The sequence below is a fragment of the Scardinius erythrophthalmus genome, assembly GCF_964197995.2.
Source record: "Scardinius erythrophthalmus genome assembly, chromosome: 5".
Taxonomy (NCBI): Eukaryota; Metazoa; Chordata; class Actinopteri; order Cypriniformes; family Leuciscidae; genus Scardinius; species Scardinius erythrophthalmus.
Window position 1 is genome coordinate 46,588,121 of NC_138225.1, and position 985 is coordinate 46,589,105.

A 985-nucleotide genomic window follows, 5' to 3' on the forward strand; every position below is an offset into this window, starting at 1 on the left:
AAACTGCACATTTGTGACAACATATCTGAGCAAAAGTGGTTGCATATTAATCATTATGCAAAAAAGTCACTTGTACATGCATTGGGCATTTCAATAAATTGAATAAATAATAATAATATCTAAGTGCACATTTATTAGAGAGCAAAGGAGAGTCCAATAGAGGAAAAAATCTGACTTCACAGACTTTGTTCCATGCATGCACCAGTCACTCTCGCATCAATGACTGATGGGAAAAATTACACTTTTTTTCTCCTGCCAATACTTTGAACTGTGGGGAAAAAAATGGTGAGTGCAATTCTAAGACAGTGGTGCAGCTGTTCATTGCTAAGCTTGTTGTGGTACTTGGTGTTAATAATGTTCATTGTGGAGAATGCTGACTCAAAGCAGTATGTGAAACCAAACATGGTCAGGATGTGTAGTATCACTTTATTTAGAACAGGGACATCACCTGCCGACACCATCTACCCCCGGAAAGTGTCAGGGTCACAATTACCAACCTGCTCTTTCAAAGCCACATTTTCTTGCAGTTCAGTCAACTTCATTTGTAGTGATGCAACATTTGCCCATCTGAAGATCTGTTTTGCTTCCTCTGGAAACTCATTTGTGACCAAGAAGGGGTTCTGTATGATCAGCAGCATTTTCCTTCAAGAACAAAATCATCAAATTGAGTCTTGATTCTTGAAGTTGTCCATCAGCTTCTGTATGGTAGGTCATATCTTTCTCTCCCTGATGGGTTTGCTCCAAAAGTTTGGGGAAGTGGACAAGTTCACCTTGGAGACCAGTCTTGAAAATCTCCAATTTCTTCTGGAAATCCCGGTCAGCTGTTATCAAACCATATCCTGTGTTGTTCTATCCCTGCAGCTCAATGTTGAGCTCATTAAGATGTGATGCAATGTTTGGCAAAAATGCTGCTTTTTGCATCTTCTCCACATCTTCCAAACACTCTTTTGCTCTGATAGGAAAGCTTTGATCTCCTCCCGAATAG